General features: G+C 39.8%; 1 long non-coding RNA gene across 1 annotated transcript; it reads right to left on the reverse strand.

The window, feature by feature from the left end:
- Window positions 1-664: 664 nt before the first annotated feature.
- Window positions 665-14,784, reverse strand: LOC138854818 (uncharacterized). Its single transcript, XR_011393986.1, has 3 exons — window positions 14,695-14,784; window positions 13,809-13,887; window positions 665-1,132 (listed from the first exon to the last, which is right to left on the reverse strand). It is a non-coding gene; the product is annotated as an uncharacterized lncRNA (long non-coding RNA).
- Window positions 14,785-15,225: the final 441 nt, after the last annotated feature.

Raw genomic sequence — 15,225 nt, forward strand, 5'->3', positions numbered from 1 at the left:
GGGAGAGATGGACCTGCTCCGCATGGGTCAGTAGGCCTGTTGCAGTGCTCCTTCTTTCTTATGTTCTTATATTCCAACATTTCATTTAATGTTTTTTCCTGCCAGTTCTCTTTCCCACTGAACCTCATGCTTGTGTAGTCCCCTCTGTTGTAGTTTAGCTTCTCTCGTCCTGCTTCCTTTTCCACTTTTAACTCTACTATGCCTTCGATGCTCAGGACCACGTGATCACTAGCTCCGACGGTCCTTGGGTATATGAAGTTCTCAATATCTGAACTACTCAAGATGAATACTAGGTCCAGTCTTATTGGTTCGTCCTCTCCCGTCTTTCTGGTAGTGTCCTTATCGTGTTGATCCATGAGGGTTTCCAGTATCACCCCCATCATCATAGCTCTCCACACTTCTGGGCCCTGATGTGACTCCAGGTTTTCCCAGTGAATTTCCTTGTGTTGAAGTCACCCACAACTAGTAGCTTTGACCTTCCCACATGCCCTTCTGGCCACATCAGTAAATGTGCCAACCACTGCTTTGTTACTCACATCATATTCTTGTCCTGGCATCCTATTATTCTATGGTGGGTTAACCATCACTGCAATCAGAATCTTGGGATCTCCAGTCTGGAGTGCTCCTATAATGTAGTCTCTTGCTTCTCCTTTGACTCCTCTTTTCAACTCCTCAAAAATCCACTTGTTTTTGATGAGCAGTGCAACTGCTCCACCCCTTCTATTCCCTCCATCTTTCCTCATGATCTGATATCCAGCTGGAAAGACGGCGTCTGTTATCATTCGCGTGAGCTTAGTTTCCTTGAGAGCTATGATGCCTGGTGATGCCTCTGTAATTCTTTCGTGCCACTTCTCACATTCATTCGTCATTCCATTAGCGTTCATGTGTGTGTGTGTGTGTGTGTGTGTGTGTGTGTGTGTATATAGGTGTGTGGTGGGAAGCCACAAATCTCAAGGACATGTTGCTACATAATTCCACAACTCACCAGAGCAGCATGATGGGTAAGCAAGCATACCTTGCCTCAGTCCTGTTACTAGTTAGGCTGCTGTTGCTAGGTGGTTGATCAAGAGGAAGAAAGGGCAGCTCCAGTTCAGTAGATCATGAGCGTGTCAACAGAATCGAGGCACCATCCCTGGAAGGGTTTAGGCTACAAAGTCTGCTTTTTTAATCAGAATAAGAAAAACTCGAAACAACTGGTTGAGGTTAAGTAGGCCAACTGTGAGATGATACACAGGTTATAACCAGACTTATATCATTACATAAGTGCAACATATCTTGGGAAGCATGAGGGTGTTTCGGTAAGCAAGACGGCTGATTTATTAGGTATACCAGAAAAGGGACACTTAATTGGTTGCCATTTTTTCCCCTTTTTTCTTCCTCCAACTTTTCGTTTTATATTTCTCACAACAAAAAAGAGGCATCATTAATTGGCATGTGCAGCTGCCCAATGACTAAAGTTGTTTAACCCATTCCCATTGATCTGGAATGGCTCGAATATCTTCCAGAACTTTCTGTGGTGCTGCTTCAAACGCTGAAGAGAAGTGTCATCTAATTTGACAACGCCGCAGAGTGAAAATGTGCAGGTGTACATTTCTCAATTTTATGTGCATAATAGTGTGAAATATTGATTTATATTGAATCACATAAAAAATAATGATCGATGAATCTTACGGCCGGAATAGTATCCATTAAGTAAACTTTGTGTGAGGCAAAATTTACATGTGAACTAAATTAGATTATAAACTTAGAATTTTTAGAATCCCCGCAACAAGTGGACAGTGCAGTTTCTGATGGACTTCAAATTTCCCTCACTTGGCTGTTTTCCAGAACACAAAGTTCACTTATTGGAGCGCATAAATCCCAGTTTATCAATGTTATTAAATAGCGATATTGACTGAAGTCTTAGTGACTCTAAAATATTAGAGGGAAGACTAATTATAAGTTTTTTGTTAAAAATAAAAAGTGGAATTGTTGGATTCAGAGCAATTACTAGAGAACGCCTTTTCTGATAGGCTTCAAACTTTTATTTTTGATGAAATTTATTATAGGAAAGCTTGGCTTTCACTTTCAATCAAGTAAATTTAAATTTGCCGATTTTAATAAATAAACTGTTTCCATTCAATAAATAACGAATTCCTCTTCTTGTCGGCTTTAAACATTAAGTGAATTTTTTTTTGTATTAAAACTGGATTTTCTTTATCAGTTTTAAATAGAATACATCTGCTAAAAATAAATTAAGAATCATTGAAAACTCGACTTTCTGCAGCGCTTTTAAATTTCATTAGTAGCTACCCCTAAGGTTTTCGTTTTTAACTCCCGAATGCTTTATCCTATCGGCTTCAAGTTTTCAATTCCGGTCAACAAGTGCATGTGCAAACTGCTCAGTTTTATACAGACTATACCCGAAACTGGTTTCCACAAAAGATTTTCGGTCTTTTCTGATTGGCTTCAGAATATCAGTAAATGATATATCCAACTAAGAAGGGGGGAAACTGTTTATGGAGTGTGTAGGTGCACTGTCACCACTTTTAATTTAGAAATGGTTTAGTAATATTTGGCATTATATTACTTGGTTATGTTCCTGATGGCGTGTGCCTTGATGTTAGTGAAGGGCTGTTGAGCAAAGGAACTGGAATTAGCTTTCCTTTCCTCTTTCTTGGATCGAATCTGAAATGCCGCCCATTCCAGCAGGTTTATCGCTTTTCCCTTATTAAAATAAGACAATCGTGAGATGCATGAATCTTTCATGGCTGATACATCATATGGCTGTGTAGGTGAAAATTTTATGGATTCTGTGTATTATTATAATCAAATAAAGAGCTAAGCCAACAAGGGTCATGCAGCGCTGTGGGGCAGAAAATAGCGCCAGGGTTATGAACAGTTGGGTGGAGAGGGGATCAGAGGTGAGGGAAGAAAAGGGCTGGAAGGGATGCTAGGAGCTCTGTGTCAAAGTTTTTATAGTAAAGAAGTTGCTGACCGTCTGCAAGAAGGGAAGATATGGTAACAGCGGTAGGGCGCTGGCGTCGGTGGCAGTAAATCCTGTGAACTCATTGGTAAACCGGACAATCCACAAGAAAGTGAATAACCGAAATAGGGACCTGACAAACCTCCCAGAGAGGAATAGGGTGTTGTTCCACGAGATACCCGTGGGTAAGGCGAGTACGGCCAATGTGGAGATGGGAGAACGCAGTCTCCCGAGTACATCAACAGTGGTAAGAAGATGGCCACAAACCCAAAAGCGATTTAATAGAGTGTAATCTTTTATGGTGCATGTCTGACCACCATTGTTGCCAATGACCGCAAAGACAGGCAGAGATGACGGTAAAATAAATCCCTGAATGGAATACCTCTATAGGAAAATGGAAGATCATACACCGCTGACTGCACAGCAACATCCAGCGTTCATGGATGAGGGGAATCAATTTGTTTAATGGCCTGTAGAGTGTTGAGGGAATCCGATATGATCACATACGCCGTAGGAAACATGCAGTGCTAGTCACGGCATTATGCCAGGTGAGCGTCCTGGCATAATACCATGATGAAAATCAAAGTCCTACCATACATGGGGATCTTTTTTCGTCAGTGCATTATGCCGTCATGCCATTAGCATGACGTCACGATCTGCAGCCTCACTCTACAGTGACCACTTAGTGCTCACGTGGCTGCCGTGGTAAGAGGAAGTGTTGCACTTTTGTCTCTCATCTGGTCCCATCTTTTGTCCAGTGTTCCTTTTAGTTTTGGTGCTATATATGTTTGATTATGGGTAAAAGGAAGTCTTTAACACCTGAAACTATTACTCAAATCACAGAGCTTCACAAAGCTGGGCACCAGACAAAAAAAATAGCAGAGAATGTTGGTGCATGTGTGTTAAGTGAAGAACTGGGTGCAGCATTTTAAGGCTGGTGGCAATGTCGAGTTACCTTCTGCCAAACCTTTGCCTGGCCCCTCGACGAAGGCATCTATTCGTACTTTAACTGTTTTAAAAAAGCAGTTAGAGAGTACACCTAAGACAACTGCTAGAGAATTGAAAGAAAAGAACCCACATCTTCTCTCAGAGGTGTCTGTAAGAACTGTTAATTAACAGATGTGTGTCAGAACTAGGCTACAGTAGTCACCGCCAGGTTAAGAAACCGATCCTCTCCAAGCCACAAAAGAAACAGGCTGGATTATGCAAAGAAACATCTTCAATGGAATCCTCAACAGTGGTCTGAAGTACTTTGGAGTGATGAGGCAACCTTCACCGTCACCTGTAACCGTGGGGGACATGTGTACCGGCCCTGTTAGACCCATGCTACATCTGCGGGACCACCAAACACCCAGACTTGCTCATGGTTTGGGGGTGTTTCAGTGCTTAGAGTGTTGGTGAACTCATTCTGCTTCCAAAAAATCAGTATATGAACCAGTATAATTACCTGGAGTTATTGTGTGAAAATTTACCTGAGGCGGTTTTTATGCAGGATGGTGCACCGTGTCATACCGCCAAAATTGTAGTTCAGTGCCTTAAGAACTGTAATGTAAGGTTCTTTTATGACTGGCCAGGCAATTCCCCAGACCTAAACCTTATTGAGAACCTCTGGTCAATAGTGAAACTAAGTTTACTGAGCAAGGATATCAGTTCCATCCTGCGGCTGGAGGCTACTCTACATGAGTCATGGAATAATATACCTTCCCAAATCCTCAAGAATTTGTGTGAGTCTTCCTACATGGCTGAGAGACGTGATTAAGCATAAAGGACGCAGATCCAACTATTAAAACCTCAGTAAGCTTGTAAATATATGTATTTTAATCCTTCATGGTATGTGTTTGTGTTTTGGTACGTGTGTGGGGGCGGGGCGGCATAATGCAGTGATTAGCACTGTACATGTAATACGGAGAAGCACTATGAGGATGGCATACAGCTCGGCAGTAAAAATACTAGCTGAGTCTAACAGATAACCCCAGACGGCATCATCGGGAACACCGCCGCAAACCCAACACCATCAGAAGATTTAGAACCATATGTATAAACACAGATGGCACGAGCATGGACCCCGAAGTGATCAAGAAAAATGAGCAAGAAGCAGCCGTAGGTAGGAGAGCTTTAGCACACGACAGTAGGGGAGAACAGACATGAACAGTCGGAACTTCCCAAGGGGAAAGGGAAAGGCAGACGCTATATGAGCATACAAGCGAGGCAACTGGAGAGAAGACCAGAGTGAATGAAGATGAAGAGAAAACGGATGGAGTAAGCAGGGGCGCCGATCAAATAACGGGCTTCTACTAACGTCTGAGACCAACCTATATGTAAAAAGAACACAAAGGTCATGAGAGTGGACAAAGTAACGAATGCAATGATCATCACCACGATCAGCTAAGGAAGGAACATTTGCCTCAGCATAGAGGCTTTCAAACAGGGGACGAACGTATGGCACCAAGGCATAAATGTACTCCCTGATGATTAAGGGGATCTAACTTAGAAAGACTTGCAGAAGCCGCAGAATAGACTTGGTCTCTGTAATCTAGCTTTGACAAGACTAGGGCTGAATGAAACGGAGGAGAGTCCGACGATCTGCTCCCCGTGAACGATGCACATGAATTTTAAGTAGGTTCAGCCGACCATGGTAAGCTGCCTTCAAAGAGGAAATGTGAGGTTTCCATGTCAGCTGGCGATCGAGCAGAAGGCCAAGAAACTTGACCGTATCACATTCTGGGATACGTGAGCCATGCAGATACAATGGAATATCTAGGACAAGAGGATGTCTAGTGATGGTAATGAAATGGGGTTTTGCACTAGAAAATTTAAATCAATGAGAAGTGGCCCAATGGGAAACACGGTCATTCGCATCCTGAAGGGAGGCTGCTACCAGGCGACAATCAGCACCTGCGTAAGCTATAGCGAAGTCATCCACATAAAGCAATGACCAAAATATGCAATGAAGAATGGAAGGCAGGTCATTTATAGCTAAGAGAAAAAAGGTAGTGCTAAGGACACAACCTTGTGGGACTCCCTCGGCCTGAACAAAGTCTAAGGAAAGCGAGGAGCCAACATGGACACGAAAAAGTCTTTCAGATAAGAAAGCAGCAAGGAAGGTCGGTTGATTACCGCAGAGTCCTAAGGAGTGGGTCTGAACTGTTATACCTCCAAGTGGTGTCATATGCCTTCTTGAGATCAGAAAAGACTGCCAGGACGGAGTGTTTATTAGCAAAGGCATTTCGCACATATGTATCTAAGATGAGCAAGGGGTTGCAAGGGACCTTGGCAAAAGCCGTATTGGCGAGAAGAAAGACTATCGTGAGCCTCCAAATACCATATCAGACGTCTATTCACCAATCGTTCCATCACCTTGCAGACTACACTGGTAAGAGCAATGGGACGATAGTGAGAGGTATCAAGCCACGAAGTACCTGGGTTGCGAAACGGTGGTACAAAGACTGATTTCCATTGTTGAGGGAGAACCCCTCGCGTTCAAACAAGATTGAAAAGATGTAAAAGGACTGTAAGGGCTGTAGAATGCAGATGTCGTAGCATACGGATATGAATATCATCATGGTCAGCTGTCGATGACCGACAAGTGAAAAGTGTGGACTCAAGCTCTAAGAGAGTAAAAGGTACATTATATGGCTCCATCCCATTAGAAGAGAAATCCAAGGGCCATTGCTCCCTGGCAGACTTAGAAGCAAGAAACGAGGAACAGAGGTAAAGCCCTTGGGAGACATAGACAAGATAGTTCCCAATTTCTATGGCAACTTCAAGAGGTTCCGTAACACTAATACCAGCAACCCGCAAATCGGGAGCTGGGTCTGGAGCATACTTGCCACACAACTTCCGTACCTTCTTCCAAACTGAAGACATAGGGAAAGTCGAGGCAATGGTAGAACTGTAGCCTTGCCAACAAGTGTGTTTAGAGTCGCATATGACGTGGTGAGTGACTGCCCTTGCCCACTTAAGATCCAAAAGACGATCTGCGGTTCGATTACATCAATAACGGTCCCATGCAGCATGTTTCAAACGCACTACACGGGCACATGCAGGAGACCGCCAAGGCACAAATGTCTGAGAATGCCTGAGTTTTGAGGAATAGAACGTGATGCTACACTCAACACTAAGGTCGAAAACTGTAGAACATCAACATAAGCTACATTATCAAGTTACATTATCAAGTTATAACCTACTCATGCTGATAATTATCAGATTATCAGCATGAGTAGGTTGCAAGAAAAGGAGTATTTCACTTTTCAAGATTTTTTATGATACAATACAGTAAATTGGGACCTACACTTTCCCATATCAATCCAATATTTTCTCTGAGTAAGACTGAATAAAGTTTATTTACTATTATTTACTATTAAAGCTATGTAACTGTACAGGAATTAAGGTTATTTAGCTTTGTCACTGTCTCATCCTATCTGCAGCTGCTACCAGTAGACTCCTCCAATGTGAAACAGTTGTTCTACAACCCTGGATCTGATGAGAAATATATGTAAGTATATGATTACCCCAGAGGAGCACATGGCAATATATATTCAGTAACTGAACGCTGAACAATGCCTTATTTACTTACAGTTTTTGGGCTCAATTGCCCACCCATTATGGGTTAATGTTGTAAAGACCAATAAGCCATGATCTAGCTATCCACTACATAGCTGACTGAAACTAGTGACATAATTTACTGGACTTACCCGGGTATTGTATTGGACCTGTAGGTTCCCTGGCTTGTAGCAGGGATGCAACCCAATATCCACTGTCTTTAGTGAAGCAGAAGTGTCTTACGGTGCAATGATGGTATATGAAGATAATTCGTAACACATGCTACACTACACTGTCTTTCAATCTTTTGATTTCACAGTAATGTCACTACAGGAAGCTGAGCACACTTCTCTGTAATTTTTCTACCGTGATTTGTGATTGTCTTTGTACAAAAACGTGTGGATCAGTGTTCTTTGTTATCCCAGCATTAATGTTTTCCCCGGCAGGGTTTCAAGTAATATGCTTGCTTCTGCCCTTCAATGCCCCAGCACTCCTAGTTACAAAGGATATGCTGATTCAAGCCAAACTGCAACAGGACACAGAGCAAGATGCTTGATTTCTTGTTGTCTGGGCATAGACAATAATTCATGTTAGCATTAACTTGTAAATAGATGGGTGCAGGGTTCTCCTTAATTTTCCTGCTACGGTAAGAGATTAATTTTCTCTCATTAAACCACACTGGTTGCAACACTGGTCTCTTGCAAGGAAGTGGGGTGACTTCTGACGCACGCTGGTCATCTGCTTCCAGTTAATTGTTGATCGGAAGCAAGAGGCTATCAGCCACTCTGGAGGGCTAAGTCCTTCAGGGGGCTGAAAGGGGCTGAAAAGGCTGAAGGGGCTGATACCCCCCTCCTGGAGAAAATTTATCCACAGACTTTATTATTTATATTTCTTAATATATAGGCAAGAATTCCATTATCGTTTATTCACTTTTGTCTTGACTTTAAATATAGGATGGACAGGAACATGGGTTGGTGTGATTCGGACGTGCCTAGCATAGGTCAGTAGGACTGCAGCAGTGTTCCTTCGTTATTATGAGTTTATATGCAAAAGTGAATATATGCACTCAAATACATACACACATGCTCATAATTTTTTACATTTTAATACATTAGAATTTTATCACCGCCCTGCACCTTATGCGTCCGACGAGGTAGAAGGAGTCAAAGGATTACAGGCCAATAATGAATCAATGGACATTTTCGGAAAATTCTGTTAGGCAAGTTACAGTTGTAATGAATTGTTTATAAGGATTATGAATTCAGTTACAATGAGCTGCCACTATTTTAAACAAAGTTATTATTTTTCGCCTTATTTATTTATCATACTGAAGAAGATTCCTACAGTCAGCATGTATAGTGTTATCTGTTAAGTTATTGTTATCTGTCTGGATAACTTTTTCTGCTAAGATATCGTTTTAGGAGACTCTCATCTGCTTAGCATATCAAGAATGTTTCAATGTCTGCTTGAATGAGGTTAAGCACTAAGCAGACTTTGCCACTTAATTATATTTCTTCTGTTCCAGCTTTGTGCATTTAATGATTTTTTTATATTAACGTCTTGGTCGAAAATTATAACCCAAGAAAGGTTAATTCATTGGGAAGCAGAGGAAGTGAATTTAAGTGAATAAGTCTCTCCACTTGTGAGTTATCACAGTGAAAAACTGAATACATAACAGAGACAAACATACAAGACTTTAATTGAAGAAACTGTCAGGTTTTACTGAGTTACATGTGAAACTAAACAGTATAAGGTAGACACTTGCATATTATGGCTTATTTATGGTACGATGCATGTCAATTCAAAATTTCTTTCATTAACAAACTTATTATGTGAAAGACTTATATTTACAATGCTATTTTAATCATCGCCTATTAATTAGTCTATACTCGTCACTAGGTGACAACACTTATTCTCTTAAAACTCATCTGAAGTAGTCAAGCAGCTTAAAATTACTAACCACTCGTCCAGTCTACCCATACTTTTGTCACTACTCTGTCCTACCCCAGTCCTTCTCCCCATACTTGCTGTCGATCTTATGGCCTAAAACACAAGTCTTTTAACAGGATATAAGACATGATGGTGAATATGTGTTGTGTGCTCACCATGCAACATAATATTATAGTAAAGAAAATACAGCGAAATAATGACAATAACATTGTTATATATATATATATATATATATATATATATATATATATATATATATATATATATACGTAAACATTTACTAAAAAAGAGAAGAAGAAAAACTTTATAAAACTGGTATGCTTGAATGTGCGTGGATGTAGTGCGGATGACAAGAAACAGATGATTGCTGATGTTAGGAATGAAAAAAAGTTGGATGTCCTGGCGCTAAGCGAAACAAAGCTGAAGGGGGTAGGGGAGTTTCGGTGGGGAGAAATAAATGGGATTAAATCTGGAGTATCTGAGAGAGTTAGAGCTAAGGAAGGAGTAGCAATAATGTTGAAGGATCAGTTATGGAAGTTGAAAAGAGAATATGAATGTGTAAATTCAAGGATTATGTGGAATAAAGTAAAGGTTGGATGCGAAAAGTGGGTCATAATAAGCGTGTATGCACCTGGAGAAGAGAGGAATGTAGAGGAGAGAGAGAGATTTTGGGAGATGTTAAGTGAATGTATAGGAACCGTTGAACTAAGTGAGAGAGTAATTGTGGTAGGGGACCTGAATGCTGAAGTAGGAGAAACTTTTAGAGAGGGTGTGGTAGGTAAGTTTGGGGTGCCAGGTGTAAATGATAATGGGAGCCCTTTGATTGAACTTTGTATAGAAAGGGGTTTAGTTATAGGTAATACATATTGTAAGAAAAAGAGGATAAATAAGTATACAAGATATGATGTAGGGCGAAATGACAGTAGTTTGTTGGATTATGTAGTGGTAGATAAAAGATTGTTGAGTAGACATCAGGATGTACATGTTTATAGAAGGGCCACAGATATATCAGATCACTTTTTAGTTGTAGCTAAACTGAGAGTAAAAGGTAGATGGGATACAAGGAGAATAGAAACATCAGGTAAGAGAGAGGTGAAGGCTTATAAACTAAAAGAGGAGGCAGTTAGGGTAAGATATAAACAACTATTGGAGGATAGATGGGCTAATGAGAGCATAGGCAATGGGGTCGAAGAGGTATGGGGTAGGTTTAAAAATGTAGTGTTAGAGTGTTCAGCAGAAGTTTGTGGTTACAGGAAAGTGGGTGCAGGAGGGAAGAGGAGCGATTGTGGAATGATGTAAAGAAAGTAGTAAGGGAGAAAAAGTTAGCATATGAGAAGTTTTTACAAAGTAGAAGTGATGCAAGGAGGGAAGAGTATATGGAGAGAGTGGTGAAGCAGTGTAAAAAGAGAGCAAATGAGAGAGTGGGTGAGATGTTATCAACAAGTTTTGTTGAAAATAAGAAAAAGTTTTGGAGTGAGATTAACAAGTTAAGGAAGCCTAGGGAACAAATGGATTTGTCAGTTAAAAATAGGAGAGGAGAGTTATTAAATGGAGAGTTAGACGTATTGGGAAGATGGAGGGAATATTTTGAGGAATTGTTGAATGATGATGAAGATAGGGAAGCTGTGATTTCGTGTAGAGGGCAAGGAGGAATAACATCTTGTAGGAGTGAGGAAGAGCCACTTGTGAGTGTGGGGGAAGTTCTTGAGGCAGTAGGTAAAATGAAAGGGGGTAAGGCAGCTGGGATTGATGGGATAAATGTTAAAAGCAGGTGGGGATATAGTTTTGGAGTGGTTGGTGTTATTATTTAATAAATATATGGAAGAGGGTAAGGTACCTAGGGATTGGCAGAGAGCATGCACAGTTCCTTTGTATAAAGACAAAGAGGACAAAAGAGGCTTTAGGAAAGGTAGGGGGGTGTGTGGACCAGGTGTTTACAGTGAAACATATAAGTGAACAGTATTTAGATAATGCTAAAGACGTTTTTTGTGGCATTTATGGATTTGGAAAAGGCATATGACAGGGTGGATAGGGGGGCAATATGGCAGATGTTGCAGATGTATGGTATAGGAGGTAGGTTACTGAAAGCAGTGAAGAGTTTTTACGAGGATAGTGAGGCTCAAGTTAGAATATGTAGGAAAGAGGGAGATTATTTCCCAGTAAAAGTAGGCCTTAGGCAAGGATGTGTGATGTCACCGTGGTTGTTAAATATATATATAGATGGGGTTGTAAGAGAAGTAAATGCGAGGGTCTTGGAAAGAGGTGTGAAATTAAAAGATAAAGAATCACACATAAAATGGGAGTTGTCACAGTTGCTCTTTGCTGATGACACTGTGCTCTTGGGTGATTCTGAAGAGAAGTTCCAGAGGTTTGTGGATGAATTTGGTAGGGTATGTAAAAGAAGAAAATTGAAAGTGAATATAGGAAAGAGTAAGGTTATGAGGATAACAAAATGATTAGGTGATGAAAGGTTGGATATCAGATTGGAGGGAGAGAGTATGGAGGAGGTGAATGTATTCAGATATTTGGGAGTGGACGTGTCAGCGGATGGGTCTATGAAAGATGAGGTGAATCATAGAATTGATGAGGGGAAAAGGGTGAGCAGTGCACTTAGGAGTGTGTGGAGACAAAGACCTTTGTCCTTGGAAGCAAAGAGGGGAATGTATGAGATTATAGTTTTACCAATGCTCCTGTATGGGTGTGAAGCATGGGAGATAAATGTTGCAGCGAGGAGAAGGCTGGAGGCAGTGGAGATGTCATGTCTGAGGGCAATGTGTGGTGTGAGTATAATGCAGAGAACTCGTAGTTTGGAAGTTAGGAGGAGGTGCGGGATTACCAGAGGGCTGAGGAAGGGTTGTTGAGGTGGTTCGGACATGTAGAGAGAATGGTGCAATGTATTAAATTCAACTTAATTAATAACACTGATTATGTACTTAATTATGCACTTTATAAAGGTAAATATTACTACTTACCTTGAATAAATCCTAGCTACTTGAACTTAGCAATTACATGTAAGGAAATTATAATATAAACTTTAAATATACATTAATAATTTTAGCTACACTTGTGCTTAGCAATTACACATGTAAGGAAATTATAATATAAATTTTAAATGCATTAATATGAATCCTAGCTACACCTGAGCTTAGCAATTACACATGTAAGGAAATTATAATATAAATTTTAAATACACATTAATATAAATTTTAGCCAGACTTGACTTATCCTTGCCAGACTTGGCTTAGCAAATTTAATATTATACAAATACACTAATATAAATCTTTGCCAGACTTGGATTAGCAAATTTAGTATTGTAATAATTATAATCCACTACACATTAAGTAAATTTGTGGACCTAACATCCACCTCCTGTCATTTCACATATAATTATTAAGTAATTAATTCACTAATTAATGACTTCACTAATTACATCCAGTTCAATCAAGGACCAACAGGCAACTATTCTGGAAAATTAAATTTACCTGGATGTAACTCATAAGATACATACCAGTAAATGGTAACAAAGATAATTATTTTTTATCAAAGTTACAGAGACAAGTAGGAATTTTAGGACACCTAGGTCACAAAAAATGTCCCCCTTCGATACCTACTACTGTCATATCCACAAGCCACTCTTGACCTATATTAATTTCAAATGAAATATACATTACCAGGAATTATGGTAAACATTAATATAAATATGTGGACTGTGTGTTAAAATTAACAAATGATTACATTTACACATTTAGGTAACAGAAGGAGAATTTACTACCATAGGACTCACCAATTAGTCTGGAGATTACGGTGTATCATACCAACCCCCCCTTCCTAAATTTATGAAGAAAATACTGGCCAGAATTCCAACATAAATAGACAACTTAGCTGTCCTGCCCATTTGCTTAATGCTCACGTTATGCAGGACTGCAAATCCAACAATTTCAGCTCCTATTTGGGAGATTTTAAGTCCAATATAACCCCTGGAGCGACAAAAATTTATGCACATTACATTAGCGTGCCTGTACCACATTAAAAAACAATGGTGTCTCCTCCCTGCTCATCAGCACAGGCGCAGAGCTGCCCCGTCGATTTGCTTCTTTAAAATACACTTTAGAACAATAGTAATGTATTAATCAGGTATATTTACATTACAAAAATATACAGCATATTTTTTGGGAAAATTATTTTCCACAGATATATTAGAAACAAGATAAACTGTGTTATTTACATTAACATTAAAGAGAGGATGAGATCACAGTATATAATAGGTACATGAACGTTACAGTAATAGGTATATGTATGTTAGCTATACAAGAAATCAATCTCCCTTTTTGTAGCTTCATTCGTTACGTACCTTTTAGCTCTCTTTCTAAACTGGCTCATGCTTTGACAGACTCTGACATGTGCAGCCAGTCCGTTCCACTCCTTTAGTGCTGCAAAACAAAAGGTGTTTGTGGGTACTAAAAGTTGTGTTCCCTTTCACTACTATACTTGTTTAGTTCTGCAGCTTTGACAAACTTGGCAGCAAGATATTCTGGACACTGCTTATGAGCAATTTTATAAAAGTGATTTAACTTCAGTTGTTTTACTCTGTCTTCAACATTCAGCATATCCAGCTGTTGTAATTCATCCTGGCCTACATGTTCTCTGGGACTCAGGTCCAGAATGAATCTTACCATTTTGTTCTGGGTGGTTTGCAGTCTATCTTTCAGTTATCTAAGGCAAAGTACCATGAAGAGCTAGACAGGATCCTGCGAGCCTCAGTAGGTAGACACTGTGCTTGTCTGTAGAGGAACTTTAGTCTGACATTCGCTTTCTTTATTATACTGTTCCCTATCAGTCCTTAGTAAGTTTATTTATCTACAGGTATAAATAAATAAAATTATCATACATAGTTTAAAATATGTGTAAATTAACTAGGATAACCCAGAAAAGTCAGGCGAAGTAACTATTTCAATTGGGGTCCCATATGTTGTAGACATTCGTTAAACCCATTTAATCAACGGAAGACTTGCGCATTTTTCTTTACTTATAACTTAGTAAGATATATCGAATTCTTACCCTGTAGCTCATCATAACACAACATCTCTTCATCAGATGTAATATAAATACAAAAAAAAAAAAAATACCATCACGATCAGTGTTTTTGATTCCAACAGCAATCTGTTTCTAATTTTGCTAATAAAAAATAAATCTTTTGAGTATAACTCAAAAATTATGAAGAGTTAATCCTACTTTACCTTAACGGGACCAGTTAAGGCATACAACCCGGGAGCCAAGAGCCAGGATCAAAGTGTTTGTCACTGACGACTAACACTGACAGTTGTGTCAGGCTTCGCAGCTTATTGAAAATGTATTTGCCAGTGAGACTGTAGAAGAAAACGAAGCATTATATCACGAGATATTGATAGACTGAACTAAATATAGAAATTAAGAGGTTAGGAAAAAATATAATATAATATATGTATTTTTACATATTCAAGGTATACAGGCCTAGCTGACATCATGACATACTGCTACATACAAAACCGCTTGTTATGCACAGCATTTCGGGCAAATTAGGTAAATTTTGTCTCCAGGATGCCACCCACACCAGTCGACGAACACCCAGGTGCCCATTATTACTGATGGGTGAACATGGTCAACCAGTGCAAGGAAACATGACCAATGTTTCCACCCTAGCCGGGAATCGAGCCCGGAACCTAAGCGTGCGAAATGAGAGCTTTCACCACCAGGCCACTGGCCACTATAAATTGATAAGTGATGATAAA

Source organism: Cherax quadricarinatus, chromosome 71 (genome assembly GCF_038502225.1).
Source record: "Cherax quadricarinatus isolate ZL_2023a chromosome 71, ASM3850222v1, whole genome shotgun sequence".
Classification (NCBI taxonomy): domain Eukaryota; kingdom Metazoa; phylum Arthropoda; class Malacostraca; order Decapoda; family Parastacidae; genus Cherax; species Cherax quadricarinatus.